The sequence below is a fragment of the Lynx canadensis genome, chromosome D1 (assembly GCF_007474595.2).
Source record: "Lynx canadensis isolate LIC74 chromosome D1, mLynCan4.pri.v2, whole genome shotgun sequence".
NCBI classification, from domain to species: domain Eukaryota; kingdom Metazoa; phylum Chordata; class Mammalia; order Carnivora; family Felidae; genus Lynx; species Lynx canadensis.
The window spans coordinates 46,968,195-46,984,364 of record NC_044312.2 but is presented as its reverse complement, the minus strand read 5'-3'; the positions used below and the strand labels follow the sequence as shown (position 1 = coordinate 46,984,364).

The window sequence follows — 16,170 nt, the reverse complement described above, 5'->3', positions numbered from 1 at the left end:
CCAAAGCAGGGCATATTCATCCTTTTGGAACAATATGGCTCCACGTGGTCCAGTCCACAAATTAGTATATGAAGTCTCCATTTTCCTATACACATGTACCTTCATGTAGAAGTCTTGAATTTGATAGCAGCACCATCTCTCCAGGTACTTTTTACAAAAAAGTTTCAAAATATACGATTTTATGTTACACGTAAGTCCTAAGAAGTATGTCTTCAAACAAATCCATCTTCCATAACTTGAGCAGCGTTAACAACTTCCATAATTTAGGCTGTTTGTCCTAAAGAGAAACCCAGCTATTTCGCTCACAATATTGAGAAACTTCCATTAGTTCCTTGCAGCCTCCAAGGTAAATGGCAAGTTTTGGTGTGGGGCTTGAAACCGCAAGCTGTGAGATCATGACCTGAGCCAAAGTCAGATGCTCAACTGACTGAGCCACCCAGGCACCCCAGTAAAGGGCAACTTTTTAGCCTGGTTTCACCATTGGGCTTCAGCCCACCACATTAGCACCTCCAGCCACAACTTATCTACCCTATATGACAACACCATGATCTCTCCTTTGGTATCCCATGCCCTTCCTGCCTCTATGCCACTGAACATGAAAATCCTTGAACCTGTTCTCTCTATCCCATTCCCTTCTCAATCTAGCAAACTCCTACTGGGCTATGGTTCCACCTCATTTTTCACCTTTCAAATTTCCCAGGCAGCGCGCTCCGCAGTCTCACAATAAGCTGTATATATTTCCACCAGAACATTTACAGTGAATTGTAAGTACTCTTTACCATGGTTGCCCCTATTATGGGCATTTTCTTGTCCTTTTTTTAATCCTTAGAATCCAATTATCAACTTAATGATTAGATTAAAACCCCATAAAATAGTGGGGCAGAGATCATCAACTCCTGTTTTCTATAGGTGGAAACTGAAGCATCAGTGAAATTAAGTGATTTGATAAGAGTAGAGCTGAGTAATGGCAAATCTTGTACAATGGGAACTCTCAAGAACCAACAGAGGAATCCAAGAGGAAAGGAGGAAGAGAAGAGAGGGGCAAGGAAACGGATACTGAAGAGTGACTCTGCAAGACACAATGTTAGGCACTTTAATATATTCATTATGTTATTTATTCATAATAAATATGGAGCCACTTTGTGAGAGATGGAAGATGAATGCAATTTTTTCCAGAAAAGAAAGTTGAGATTCAGAGGTTACTTGTTCAATTACACAATAAATGGATCCAAGGTATAAACTCAATATTGTCAGACTCCAAAGCCAAGTTTATTCCTCTACAGGGAACATGGGCTTCCAGACCCACACCTGCCCATGGACACAATCCAGAAACACCTTCCTTACTATAGCCCCCCCTTATCACCTTGCCAGCCGCTGGGCTTCACAAAATTCTGACTTGTGACTTTCCACCTATGACTGCACCTCACAACCATCTGTTACTAACCATCAGATAGCAAAGTATCCCCAGGATTCTAGCAAGAACACAGTGACTGTATTTGCATAAAGGTGGTATGATGTTATTTCAAAAACACTTGAGTGTGCATGCCATCAGAGTAAAAACGTGTCATATTTAAGTGGTGTGAGTAGGGTAACTGGTACAAAGAATTCTTTAATAAACCTCTACAACATGTACAATATGAAGACCAACTTTGTTTTACTCAAATTCTTCATATATTCTTTCTAATTTCTCAAGTGACACCCCAAAATAAAAAGTATTGGGGTCTTCCAGAAATTAAGCATAAGGAAACAATTACTTGCCAGCTCTCTAGATCATATTTCAGCTACTCTGGTTCCAGGTCATCCTGCTTCTTAGATACCAAGTAAGTACCTGACTCCTTAGGCTGTGGTGTGCTGGGAAAACCAGATTTTTCTCCTGTAAGGCTTATATCAAGTCCATCATTACTATTTCTTTTTTTTTAGTATAATTTATTGTCAAATTAGCTTCCATACAACACCCAGTGCTCATCCCAACAAGTGCCCTCCTCAATACCCATCACCCATTTTCCCCTCTCCCTCACCTCCCATCAACCCTCAGTTTGTTCTCTGTATTTAAGGGTCTCTTATGGTTTGCCTCCCTCGCTGTCTGTAACTTTTTTTTTCCCCTTCCCATCCCCCATGGTCTTCTGTTAAGTTTCTCAAGATCCACATACCATCATTACTATTTCTATGGTAACATAAATGTTCCAGGTTTTCTAGAACAATCCCAGTTTCAAATATAATAATCTGTTATGAGCCTCAAGCCAAGCAATATGTTTCAACGAAGGATTCAGTAAATGTGGATATACTATGATTCTTCTAGAGAAGCCCCAGAAAGATGCAGTACTGGCTAGGGGACAGAGCACAGGCTTTTAAGTCAAGGTAAGCAACCTGAGTTCGAATGTTTGTTTTGCCATTCACTGTTGTTGACGTTGGGCAATGTACTTAACTTCTTTGTGCTTCCATTTCCTCATCAGTAAAATGGGTAACTATCATCTAGTTCAGAGTTGTCCTTCCAATTAGAGGAGCAATGACATAGCAAGGGACTGACACATAGTATGTACTCAATAGATAGTAAGCATTCTTTTTTATCACCATATTCTTGTTATTATTCATAACATCCCTAAAAGGAATGGAAAAGAAAGATAGAATTTGGCATTCTAAGCAAAATATGATAAATCATGTGACTTACCTAATGTAACCAGAGCTACAACTTTACTTCCTAAGACACAACGCTTCAGTTACTATATTACAGTACTGTATTGATACTGAAATGAGGCATTAAGTTGCTGACTCCTCATTTTTTAAGTCTCACCCCCAGATATTTCCTGTAATACTTAAATTTAATTATTGCTATTTCTAGGCAATAAAATTTCCTGAATATCATGCAACAAGTTCATTTTCAAGTATTATCTTGTATGGTCAGAAGGTTTGCCAAGCAGGGCACCTGGGTGGCTCAGTCAATTGAGCTTCTGACTCTTGATTTCAGATCAGGTCATGATCCCAGGGTTGTGGTATCAAGCTCTGCATAGGTCTCCCTGCTGAGTGTGGAACCTGCTTGAGATTCTGATATTCTCTCTCTCTCTCTCTCTCTGCCCCTCTCCACCACTTGGGCTCTCTCTCTCAAAAAAAGAAGAAAAAAATTGCCAAGCTATGCATCCTCATTCTGTATCTAGAACTGTTTCTAGCTTCTTGCTTCCATGAATAATAGAGTGGAACATGCTTAGTGTGTGACTGTGACTTTCTCGTACTTTATAGACAAATAAAATGGTTAGTTTTGATTGGAAAGACTATCCTCTGATGATCCAAAGCATGGGCTCTAGAGTCAGACTGCCTGGGCTCAAATCCCTGTCCCTTCTTTCATCAGCTATGTCATCTGGGTAACTTATTTAACTTGTGTGTCTTAATTTCATCATCATCAAATGGGAAAAATAATAGTACTCAAAATAGACTACTGTGAGGATTAAATAAATGGACGTAGGTACAGTGTTTAGAACAGTGCCTGGTACATGGTAACTGCTCAATAAAGGTCAGATATCATCACCATTCACTTGCCTCATAGGGTTTTAAAAAAGCAACCAGATATAATCAAATATGTTATATTAGCAACAAAGAACATACCAGATCAGATAAAATACTTTTGAAATAACTAACGAAGATGAAGCCCACCTAACCAATTGCTTTCCCCAGGCATTATCAATGCAGGAGATCCATAGCATTTGCAGCCTGAATGCATATGGCTTCAACAATTCATAAGGCATCTTAAATACATGTCACATAGAAACTGTAGTTAAATGAAAAATGGCACCAGATAGGTATGAGGTGGTGAGTCCTTGGCTGATCAGTCTTTGGCTAACCAGCCAGCAACAGCATCTCAATCTGCTTTTGCTGTTTTTTATTAAATATGTGACCTAATTTAATCCTCTGAGCAACTTGTGAGGCAGGTATGATCATCCCCATTTTAGACACACTGAAGACATGATATGCCATGCTGATAGTTGACTTGGGGTACCAAAAGTCTCAGAATGCATACCATGAACATGCCCCAAGATGGTAAACCTGAAACAACACTAGAATCCACTTTAAAAAGAGTGAAAGAATTAAACTGAAAACCCAGACCCCTTACTTCTAAAACTCAATGACTAATCTAAAACAAGCAATGGTAAAGAATATTCCCTAATGAATCTAACATGCCATAATTCAGTCTTCCTCCCAATGTAGATTGCTGGCAGAAGGGGCGGGAGTGGTTGAGGCACTTGGCTTGGCCTGGGATCCAGCCCTTGCCTTCAGCCTCACAGACCAATGTTTTAATCAGCTGACTCAGCAAGTGGCAGGAGAGCCCAGGTGCCTGTGGCCGTGAGTAATGGTGGCACAAAACACATCTGTCTAATCAGAAGCTGATGGCACCAGTTCCGTCAAGACTTATGGTGAAACAGTGCTTCTGCAAGGGGGAAAAAAATGTTTATTCACCCAGAAGTTATGCAATGCCTGTCTTTCTCCCTCTGACTTGGAATGCAAATTTGTGGACTATTTACAGGTCTTATACCCCCACTCCTCAAATATTTTTTGGTGCTTTTACAGAAAGACTTATCTAGAAATAATCAACCAAATCCTTTTTTTATCAGTACCTATGAAGAGTCTAGAAAGTATGGCATTAGGCAATGTTTTCATTTTGGCCTTTTTAAAAAAATGTCTATCATCATTATGTAGGATAATGCACAGGAAAGTGTTTCCATAGGTTGTAAGTACACATTTCACATATATAAACACGTCACTGCAACCACCTGAAGGTCACTGTACTACATTTCAGCAAAAATTTCCTTTCAACAGAATCATTCATTCTTCATTTTTTTCATTTATTAATTCATTAAAAATACTTTACTGAGTTCCCGTCGGGGGTTGGGCAATGTAGATGCAAAATTAAACCAAAAGTCCAAGTCCTTGGGGACTTCGTCTTTTCCCAAATTGGTCTTTTAATCTCCATTGTATTCTAACCACAACTGGTACTCTCTGCTCTCTCCTGTCCCTTCCCTCTCCCTCCTTATCTCTCCCACCTTCCTTCTCCCCTTCCCTTCCTCCCTGCCTCTCCCTCTTCTAGAGTTCGAGCCACTCAAGAGTGCTTCTCCCACATTCTGCAAAAGCCATAGCACAGGCAAAGTTCCCAATGGGCACTAAGGAAAAATACTGTATTTAGTAATTTCAAAAGCCAGTACATAGTGACACACACAGCCCTATTACCATAAGTAACCTACTTTTACTATACTTCTATCAACCAACCTTCCCAAAAGTTACCAAAAGTAGTTCTCCCTCCCAACAATCTAAAAAGGTTCTAGTTAAGAGTAACACATAGAGGGGCGCCTGGGTGGCGCAGTCGGTTAAGCGTCCGACTTCAGCCAGGTCACGATCTCGCGGTCCGGGAGTTGGAGCCCCGCGTCAGGCTCTGGGCTGATGGCTCAGAGCCTGGAGCCTGTTTCCGATTCTGTGTCTCCCTCTCTCCCTGCCCCTCCCCCGTTCATGCTCTGTCTCTCTCTGTCTTAAAAATAAATAAACGTTGGAAAAAAAAAAATTTAAAAAAAAAAAAAAGAGTAACACATAGACAAGCAAAAATAATTCTTCTTTCAATGATGTACGGATCATGTGTTGTGCATAAAGGTATCCAGCTGGGAAGCCCCATAGGAATCATGAGGGGCACCGAAAGCTGGAACATTCTCCCACACCTGATTTATCTGTGTGGTAATTCCCTACCAAAGTTCCATTTGGGCAGACATAGATGAAAAAACAGCCAGAATCATAGATTTTTAAGAATTGAAGGTACCTCATCTGGTCCTATTCCCTCACTTTATTAAAAACAAAACAACAACAAAAAAAAAACAAAAAAACAAAAAAAACAAAGCTCAAGAAGAGGATATGACTAAGATTACACAGTTTGTCTTTGGGGCAGGAATAGAAGCCAAGACACCTGCCTCCCAATCCCAATGCAGGGCCCATTCCTCTCTTCAGAACTGAGTTGAGTGCATGCCTGTGAGCAGCCCTTGAGGCAGTGGCTTCTAGCATTCAGCCATGCACCGCCCCCCCTCCCCCCCACACACTGCCTTTCCAGTTACTCTCTCTGCTTCTCCCTTGTACACCTCTGCCCTCTTAAGGCAGCTACAGATGGCCCTGGAACTCTGACTCTCTCTGCCAATGAACAGCTCTCTTGAATGGCAAGCCCACTTTTATTCTGTGAAATGGGACTATTTTCTGCCCTTTCCTTCAGTTCATAATTGTGATGAAAAGTAACGAGATGTTAGCCATCAAGGAATCTTCTATTCTTTGGAGAAAACTTAGAGTGGGGATCCAATAGAGCATTTGCTTTGTAATTAAGTCCTGCTAATGTTAAGCCCAAGAGTTAGATTCCAGCTTTTTATAAAGACTGACAATTCTTTTGATCTTTCTACATTTAAACCTCCTTTTAAAAATAGCATAAACACCTGCATGCAAATTTAAGTAACAATACCTGACACCTGGTCCTCATTAGTGACTCTGGTAGGCAAAGGTACAGTAGGTGTCATTATCCCCAATCTAAGGAAGGGAAAACCAGTTCAAAGAAGCTACCTGTCTTGCCCAAAGTCACACAGGTAATAAAATTCAATTCTGGAGGGGCACCTGGGTGGCTCCATCATTTCAGTGTCTGACTCTTCACAGTTTGAGCCCCACATTGGGCTCTGCAGTGACAGTGAGAAGCCTACTTGGGATTCTCGGTCTCCCTCTCTCTCTGCTCCTCCCCTGCGCTCGCCCTCCCTCTCTCCCTCTCTCCCTCTCTCTCTCTCTCTCTCTCTCTCTCTCTCTCTCTCAAAAATAAATAATATTTAAAAAATGCAATTCTGGAGCAATGATCTTATCTGAGGCTCCTCTGTGTGCAGTTTAGCTTTAGAATTCTCTGCTCACATTTTCAATTCAACAACACTGAGGAGCTACCTTTTCTGTTACATTTAAGACACGTGAGTCGTCTCATAAGAAGCACAGCTGGACCCTGTGACTGCAGCAGCAGCCCCAAAGGTAGGCACTTCCCTCTGCTGGGAACTGTCTCACACCAGGGAATTATGGGAAGGTGAACTTCACAAACAGGATTAACCTTTATGATGATTTTAATCATTCAAAATTAATTCTCTGTATCCTTTCAAAAACAATCTGAGATGACACCTAGCTCTAAGGATGATTGAGTCAAAAGTAAGGGTTATATTAATACATTTGTTCACTTTTTGTTTTCAGCTTACTACGCTTTTTTTATCCTCTCTTTTTAGGTTTATTTTTGGTAGTAATCTCTACACCCAACATGGGGCTCGAACTCATGATCCTAAGATCAAGAGTCACATGCTCTTCCAACTGAGCCGGCCAGGCACCCCTTCATTTGTTCTTTTTTTTATTTTTATTTTTAATGTGCTCATATAGACACAGAGAAGAAGATTTGGAAGGCTATAAAATCCAAGTTTTGCATTAGTTATTTCGGAGTATAAAGGTATTATTATTATTGCTAATCTGTAGTTTTTCTTTTTCTACAATGAATATATATACATATATATATATATATATATATATATATATTACCTTTGGTAATAGGAAAACAAACAATAAGGATCTTCCTTCTACATATAATCGATAAAGAGCTGAACTCACAGAACAGGGAATAGAATGGTGGTTGTCAGAGACTTGGGAGAGGGAGAAATGGGGAGAGGTTGGTCAAAGGGTACAAACTTCCAATTTTAAGATGAAGAAGTTTTGAGAATCTAATATACAATATGGTGACTATAGTATTATATACTTGAAAGTTGCTAAGAGAATAAATCTCAAATGTTCTCGCTACAAAAATATAGTAGCAATGTATACACATATGAAATTATCATGGACTTATACAATGTTATATGTCAATTATATCTTAATAAAGCTGGTGGGGGGTCAAACAATAAAGATTGTTTTTATTTTTTTTTTTAATTTTTTTTTCAACGTTTATTTATTTTTGGGACAGAGAGAGACAGAGCATGAATGGGGGAGGGGCAGAGAGAGAGGGAGACACAGAATCAGAAACAGGCTCCAGGCTCTGAGCCATCAGCCCAGAGCCCGACGCGGGGCTCGAACTCACGGACCGCGAGATCGTGACCTGGCTGAAGTCGGACGCTTAACCGACTGCGCCACCCAGGCCCCCTGTTTTTATTTTTAAAACATGTTCTTCATTCTGATAAATAGGATAGGGGCTATCTACACAAGGAGTTGGGAAGCTCTATTACCGTAAACCAAGTGCATGAAAAATGCAAATGGTACCCTATGCTGCCACACGAGAATGCTTTCCATTTGGGTACTTCTCCATTTGGGGACTCTCACCACCCAAGAATATAAAATAATGTACCAAGACACCAATTTTACACAAATATTTTGAGGAAAAAATTTGTTTTATATATTGAAACCCAATTCAACATATGAAATCAAATTTAAAAATCGCATAATTTCATAAAACAATTTTCAAGCTTGTTGGGGTCAATCTGAACCGTACCCCAACCCCAAGGAGCACTTGCCAGTTTCGTTATTGGAGATTCTTCTATGAAGAAGTTTGGGAAGCCCTATGGCAAATAGCACCATCTTATTTCCCTCCCTTTTTAAGAGAGACTAAGTGATTTCTCCTGTTAGTTAAAAAAAAAAAACATCAAATTTTTCCTCATCTATAACCTTTAAAATTTCAAATAAAGCAGGTGGCAGAAAACATATTACCAGGCAAATCTAGAAGCCCACAGGGACACAGCCCAGAGGAGAGAACTGCCTGGCCTGGCATCCTGGGTTCTGAGCATGGTGAGCCCTAGGCTGCCCCACTTCTGCAGGACAGCAGACCACTCTGCACAAGGTACTAATTCATTCATTCCACAAATGTTTATTGAGCAAAACCTGAGAAAGGCCTCTTAGGGGACAGTGGGATCATTCACAAGCCAACGGTCAGGTCTAACGGATCAGACGTGGACAATCAATCTTTCATTAGACCTCAAACCACCTCTAGGATAAAGCAAACAGGGTCCCTGCCCCATTCACTCACTAGCAGCTGGGTGGGATCAGGCAGGCATTCTGGAACAGCACTGCTGCTTTGAGAAAGGCTAAGACAGTCACTTATTCCCAGCAGAATGACCAAAACTGCACCATAAGTGGCATAACTCTTTTTTTTAACATTTATTCATTTTTTGAGAGACAGAGTATGAGCGGGGGAGGGGCAAAGAGACAAGGAGACACAGAATCTGAAGCAGGCTCCAACTCTGAGCTGTCAGCGGAGAGCCCACAACCTGGAATCCACAAACCTGTGAGATAATGACCTGAGCTGAAGACAGCTGCTTAACTGACTGAGCCACCCAGGCACCCCTATAACTCTTCTAAAATGCTTTGAACAGTGTCTGGCACATGTGAGAATTCAGTAATACCATTTTTGCTGTTACTAGGCCAACTTGCCCTTACTCACCAAAAAAGGTAGAAAGATCACAGGTTTTAGAATCAGAGAAACTAGATTTGCATTCCAATTATTTTGCTTACTAGCTATGCGACTAAAGGAAGTGATCTTTCTAACCCTCAGTGTCTCATTGGTAAAATGGGTTAACTGACAGTACAGGATCCCTCATGTGGCTTTGTGAGAACCAAAGACACATTATACACAAAGAAGAGTGGCCCCTAAGTGCCGAATAAAGACAGTCAATAAGGCCACTGCCATGCCTCCTTCCTTCCTCACCATTCTTGACAGGTCCTGGCATCTGATTTCACCCAGGCACCACACTAAGGAACAAAAGAACTATAGGGAGGGGAGAGAGTACCTGGAGACTTTCCACAGAAACACATCAAAATCCTCAACTCCTTTCAACCATCCCTCTGTTTGGCTGCCGTAACCAACTGGCTGCCCAACCAACTAGGGCCCCTATTCCCTCACTGGGAATGGCTGCCAAGAAGAGGCCAGGAAGCTGGACAGCAGTTTGAATCCATCCCACCTTCCAGTGTCTGTCCGTCTGTCTGTCTGTCTGAAGCCCACTGGGCTTCCTCTGCACGTCCCTACCAGGCTCTAAGGGTCAGGAGGCTGCCAGCGGATCCATAGTCTGTCCTTATCCAGGCTTCCATCCCTACCCAGCGCCCAAAGCTCTGGAGGCTGCTGGTCACAAACCAGCACTAAATGAAAAGTCAAAGGGGATTTATAAAAGCAGGAAGGAGGAAAGGGAAGAGGAGGCAGGATGGGTGCAGAGAGAGAGGCCCACTTCGTACAAGCTGATGGAGCCCTATGTCCTAGCCGCTGAAGCAGTGGTTTTCCTCTCTGAAAGATGATAAATCCCATTCCTGTGATTTGTAACTCAAGACGGGACAAGGTCTGGGCGTAGGGAGATAATTCCAAAACAAACTGCTTGTTTTGCAAGTAAACCTCATCGGCTCCCAAACCCTCCTTCCCAACACCCCACCTGTAGATAGGTCCTATCGCCCTTACTTCACCTGAGCAATCTGGAGGCAGTTACTCTGCAACCAGATCCCCCTAACAGCCAGCCCGAACGAAGCCCAGGGTCGGTTCTCAAAAGCCCCAGGAAACGCGACAGCCCAGCAGAACCCCCGCCTACCCGGCACGTCGGCTTCCTGAAGACTCGGCCCCCTGGGCAGCGGAGCTGGCTCTTAAGTAGGTGCGGATTTGAAGGGAGCTTGCCGCTCGCCAAAACGCGGCTCACGCTTTAGAACTCCGAAGACTACAAAGCATCAGTCAACACCAACAACTCCCTCATTTAAGAGGAGGAAAGAGAGACCCAGAGAAGGAACGAAAGTTGCCCGAGATAACACCCCGAGTGGGCAGAGAAAAGAACCCCGCTGCTCTGGTCGCCGCGGGGCAGGGAGAGCGTCTCGCCGCCTCCCGCGTCCTCGAGTCCACAGACGTGCAAACCCTGAATCCCCGGGTGCTGCGCGTTACCTTCCTCGGGACCCGGCGCTCGGAGCCTCCTCTCCCGCGAAGGCGCGCCTGCAGCTCTACCCCCGCACTCTCGCGGGGCAGTCCAGGTGTCGCCCCGCGGCTGTCAGCGCACGGAGGCCGGTGCAAGCTCCCCCCTGCGGGCGGCAGGCGGGCGCGCAGGGGCGGCTCCCGGGAGCGCCGACCAATGGCGTTCCGCCCGCTCCCCGCCCCGCCCCCGGCACGCCTCACCCGCCTGCTCCCCTGCCCTTCTCCCACTTCCCTCCGCCCCTCCCGGTTTTTTCTCTTCCCCTTGGCCCTCCCGCCCAGAACTCCTCCAATGCACCTTGCCCCGAAGCAGCTTCTTCACTGTGCAAATAAGGAGTGCAATTATTTTGTGACCACTGTGCGTTAGGTGTCCCTGGAGCCGGAGAACGTGGCGCTCAAGGAACCAGTCCACTCAAGAGAGAGGAGTTAGCCACCGCGCCGGGAGAGCGGACGGGATCAAGATGCTTTAACCGCTCCGGACGTCAGTTTTCTAACGTGTAAATTAGATAAAAATACCTCAGGGGCGCCTGGGTGGCGCAGTCGGTTAAGCGTCCGACTTCAGCCAGGTCACGATCTCGCGGTCCGTGAGTTCGAGCCCCGCGTCGGGCTCTGGGCTGATGGCTCAGAGCCTGGAGCCTGTTTCCGATTCTGTGTCTCCCTCTCTCTCTGCCCCTCGCCCGTTCATGCTCTGTCTCTCTCTGTCCCAAAAATAAATAAACGTTGAAAAAAAATTTTTTTTAAAAAAATACCTCACAGGCAGTTGAGAGGATTAAGTGAAGTGATGCTTGAAAAGTATCCAATAATACCTGGATAAGTTGTGAGCGTGATGTGCACAGACTGAGCTCCCCTCGCCTCCAGCGCCCTGGATGGTGCTGGAAGGCAGGGTATCACGGCCAATTAAAAAAAGGTTACCAATGATGGGGAGAGCCCAGGCAAACTTCTGAAAGAGGTAGACCTTAAGGCCTTCTCCATTCTCCTCATCTCCCCCATTTGTGCTGTCCATCCAACTGAGGGTGGCCCAGGTCTGCCTTTGGTTCTTTCAAAAACCTTCTCTCCAACTTGCAAATGCTGATCCCCACGGACCTCATTCAGTGCTGGGTGCTGGGCTGCTAACCTGGCCCAGGAATCCTTGTGCTGTGTTAATTTGTGTATTCTGGCTTTCACCCAAGCTTTGAGTCCCATGTGTCCGTACGGTGGGTGGGCACTAGGGGATGCAAAAGAGGAAAAACCACTCCTCTTGCCCTTGAAGAGACAAACATGCAAATAATTTCAGTTTAGTGTCATAACAGCTAGAATAGATGTGCAAAGTGTTACAGAGTCACGAACACTGGGAGAAGAGGGCAATACAAGTTTAAATACAGATGTGACCAAGTCTTGAAGGAGGGCTATAACTTAGGTCAGACAGAAGGGGAAGAGAACAGTGGCTGCAGAGAAGCAGGCAGACATGCAGATGCCTGTCATATGTTGCAAAGGGTATATTGACAGTGAGACAGAGATGAAACTAAAGAGGTAGAGGCGGGAAGAGCAGCCAGGCCTGCCTTGCTGAGGGAAGCAGACTGTGTCCTGTTGGTGAGGGCTGCTGGTGAATGATTTTAAGTAGTGGAGTGGTCTGATCTCATTTGTCTGGTGTCTTGCTTCCAGTGTTTGTGTGTGCCTTCATAATCCCCTTCCTGTCCCTCTTCAACCTGGAAGGCAGGCACTGGATCTTCCTCACCTGTGAGTGCCCTGCATGCTTGGTACAAAGCTTTGAAGAAACTCAATGCTCACTATTCCCGGTGTCACTCCTCCCAGAGGAAAAAAATAGCAACACCTGCTAGGAAAGGTCTAAGGATTCTCTGAGGTTAAAAGCTAGAGCCCTGATGTTAAGTGGCCAAAGTTCAAATACTGGCCCCACCACTTTCTAACAGGACCTTCAGCCAGTTACATAACCATTCTGTGCCTCACTTTGCTCATTTGTAAAAGAGATGATAATAATGCTCCTCACTAAGGCTACTTGAAGCTTATAATGAGAAAATGTGTGTGTATAAGCATAGTGGCTTGCACAGAGGAAGTATTGAATAAATCTTAGTTAACATGATTATATCAAGTCAGCAGAGGCTTGTTCCTCATAACCTATAAGATTTTGCCATTCTTCAAAATAGTTTTCATGTAAGTGACAAATTTCACAAATAGTCTCTGTTGATATTAAGGGGAAAAACAAGGGTATAGGGATAATGCAGGGTTGGAGTACAGACTGGTGTGTGTCCCAGCTCTACCACTGGACTCTACAACTGACTGTTGAACTATCCAGTTGACTTTGGACAAGTCACTTAACTTCTTTAGGTCTCTGTTCCTCTTCTACAAGAGAAATACAGTTGACCCTTTCATAATATGGGTTTGAACTGCATGGGTTCACTTATATGTGAATTTGTTTAATATAAATACAATACAGTATTGTAAATGTATTTTCTCTTCCTTACAATTTTCTCAATATTTCCTTTTTTTTTTGGCTTACTTTACTGTATGAATACAGTATATACTACATATACAAAATGTATGTTAATTGACCATTTATGTTATTGGTAAGGCTCTGAGTAGGCTACTAGTTCAGTTTGAGGGGAATCAAAAGTTATAGATTTTTGACTGTGTGAAGGAGGGGTGGTGAGGATAGGTACCTCTAATCCCTGAGTTGTTCAAGGGTCAACTGTGGTCACATTACCTGTCCCATGTAAGGGAGATGCTGCAAAATACATAGCACATTGCGTGGCCCAAGGTAAGATTTCAAAAACTGTGGTAAGAAGAAAGGTCTTATACATTTGGGAAAGGGAAACGTCATCTAACAGTAATGCACTGGAAGGGGAAAATGTAATCCCAGGAAAAAAAAATCTAAGTGGAAAAGTTGATTCTGGATCTGTGAAAACTGGAACAGGAGTAGACGTCAGCTTAGAAACCTACAGGTGGAACCCTGGCCTGGAAGAGTTTTCTAGTTGGGAATGGGTTGTTGAAATCTGGAACCCCCTTCTGGTCAATTTTTGCAACTCTATGGAGCTGCAATGAAATGGAGTGTTGTTTGCCAGGGTGTGTATGGTCTCTGAGCTGTCCTCCCGGAATGGTGGAATGCCATAAGGCTGGTGCTTTCAAATGAGAATCTGGGATTTAGCCTCTAATACCACCCAGCCATGACTTTGTAGGGTCACAGACACATGGCCAAGTTGTTTAGTTTTACCAGCTAGTTAGTAGGTGAATATTTATTTGTGGGATAGTAGGTGTGAATCCTTTATGCTTGAAATATGTCCCATCTATCTCAGAACCAAGGAATCCTTCTCATGCATTAGGGCCTAGGACAAATGTCCCGAGATTCTTCCTTCTTAGGTTGAATGAATTAATCCTTTGGACCTCTGGAACGCCCATGGCATATTCCTCAAGCCTTTTCTTGGCATTGATTTCATTGTCTTTATAGTTAGTTGTCACAGGACTTGCAACTCCACACCTGTTTTAAAGCCTACCCAGTCAAGGGACACCCCTTTTCTCTTTGCATTTTTTCTCACTACCTCCATCATTCCCCTCACACCATCTCTACTTCAAATGCCTTGCACACTATAGGTCCTCAATAAATGCTTATTAAATCGCATTGCAGGCAGGTCTCGCAGGGTAGATACATTACAGAGAGCAGCACTGTTGCCACCATGGAAAAGTTAAAAAAAAACAAAAACGAAACTTCCTGTGCAGACATGACTTTGCCTTTAAGCTATGTGGATTTATAACTTCTTACCCACCAAAAATTGAAGATATTGCTGAAATGCTGTACAATTACATCTAGTATGGTAATGTGGTTAGATGATGTATAGCAGTAGGTATCAAATGTACAGCATTTAGAACACAATTGAGTCATGGTGCTGGGTCACCAAAGTAGGAATTTGGTTTTTTAAATAATTTGCAAAAACTGAATATCTTTTTAACTTTTGGAAGTACAAAACTCTGGCCTTGAATCAAATCATATTAGCAATCTCTCCACAGTCTTTAATAATGCCTTGCCTTTCTACTGGGCTTTGTATTTTTCAAAGCTCTTCCACTTTAATTATCTTGTTTGATCTTCACATCAACCCTATGATGTAGGAAGGGCAACTATTATTAGTATCTGCATTTTACAGATGAAGATAGGAAGGGCTTGAGAGGACCAGGCCCTAAACCCAGGCCAAATGGCAAACTAGTGACAAAGTCAAGGATCTACTATACCAGCGAGAGTTCTGATATTCATGAAAATTGGGCATCATTATTTATGACCTTTATGGGCAGTAATCGCACGCAGACATGTCTTAATTTATATTCATGGGTATATACTCTCGCACAGACTTCCTTTTATAAAGTAAAGAAGAACCTTTGTAGTGACCATCTCCCTCAGATATGTAATAATTATAATTTATTTCTTCAGTGGCTTTCATCTGTGTCTATCAACATGCATTTCAACACTAATATTCTTTTTAAAAAAATTTTTTTATTACGTTTCTTTATTTTTGAAAGGCAGAGAGAGACAGAGCATGAGTGGAGGAGGGGCAGAGAGAGATGGAGACACAGAATCCCAAGCAGGCTCCAGGCTCTGAGCTGTCAGCCCAGAGTCCGACGCGGGATTCAAACCCGAACCATAAGATCATGACCTGAGCCGAAGTCGGATACTCAACCGACTGAGCCACCCAGGCGCCCCTCAACACTAATATTCTTTTAAAAAAAACTCTAGGTTTACTCAGTCAGTATTTTAGGACAAATTTTCTTATTTTAATGTTTAAAGAAAGAACAAATGTTACTTCAAAAAAACATAAGACCTCTGTTTATATGAGATTCCTAGAATGGTCCAATACAAAGAGACAGAAGAGTGTTTAGCAGGAACTGGGGGAGGGGGTGCTGGAGTTAATGGGTAGTTACTGGGTACAGAGTTTCACTGTGGGATGTTGAAAAAGTCCTGGAGATGGATGATGGTGATGGCTGCAGAACAGCTACTTAATGACACAGAACTGCATATTTAGAAATGAATAAATATTTATTTTAAAAATTAAGCAAATTTTATGTTATGAATATTTTATAACAATAAAACATAGAAGAGGGGCACCTGGGTGGCTCAGACGGCTAAGCGTCCGACTTCCGCTTGGGTCATGATCTCACAGGTCGTGAGTTCGGGCCCCGCACTGGGTTCTGTGCTGATAGCTCCGAGCCTGGAGCCTGCTTCAGATTCAGTGTCTCCCTCTCTCTCTGCC

At 43.1% G+C, this 16,170-nt stretch overlaps 1 protein-coding gene across 7 annotated transcripts in view; it reads right to left on the bottom strand.

Annotated features, from left to right (window-relative positions):
- Positions 1 to 16,170, bottom strand: part of SYTL2 (synaptotagmin like 2) — a 136,155-nt gene that overhangs the window by 107,922 nt on the left and 12,063 nt on the right. For 3 of the 7 annotated variants that reach the window (XM_030331752.1, XM_030331755.1, XM_030331758.1), the window contains exon 1: positions 10,919 to 11,019. The exons of 1 other annotated variant lie outside the window; for it this stretch is intronic. The gene's annotated coding sequence lies outside the window, so the exon portion shown is untranslated. Of the gene's footprint in view, positions 1 to 10,918; positions 11,020 to 16,170 lie in introns of those variants that run through there. 3 more of the 7 variants (XM_030331759.1, XM_030331761.1, XM_030331760.1) reach the window with 2 other exon arrangements.